The 417-nt window shown below is 56.1% G+C and overlaps 1 protein-coding gene across 1 annotated transcript in view; it reads left to right on the plus strand.

Annotated features, from left to right (window-relative positions):
- LOC113214806 (zwei Ig domain protein zig-8) overlaps nt 1-417 on the plus strand; it is a 75,138-nt gene that overhangs the window by 74,340 nt on the left and 381 nt on the right. The window lies entirely within an intron of this gene.

The following is a 417-nucleotide window of genomic DNA, read 5'->3' on the forward strand; positions in this document are numbered from 1 at the left end:
CTCAGCAGCAGCACCAGCCTCGTCCTCCCCTTTCTTTCCCGTCATGCTCGGTGCGGTCGCGCGGCTGTTGCACTTCAGGGATGAGCGCGCGGAACGAGAAACAATACACTGCGTTGTCTCCGTGACATTTTAGCGGACAACTTTTACTACCGGTATTACTACTCGGGTATTACGTCATCACTACTTCCCTCCTGCCCGCGGGCGCTCTGCCCGCGCCCATTTTCCTCCAAAGTTGGGGTACTTTGGTAATTTTTTTCTTGCGCACGGCTCGCCGCTGCAGAAGGGGATGACGCAGCTGCAGCTATTTTCCTTCTTTTTAGGCCCCCCCCAAGGGGGCCTTTCTGCTCGCGTGCGAGTGCTTCTTTTTAGGCCCGCGATTAGCGGTGCCTATTGCTTTCGCCCGAAAGTTTTTAGGCC

This window comes from Frankliniella occidentalis, unplaced genomic scaffold, assembly GCF_000697945.3.
Source record: "Frankliniella occidentalis isolate FOCC.00 unplaced genomic scaffold, Focc_3.1 Scaffold33, whole genome shotgun sequence".
NCBI lineage: Eukaryota > Metazoa > Arthropoda > Insecta > Thysanoptera > Thripidae > Frankliniella > Frankliniella occidentalis.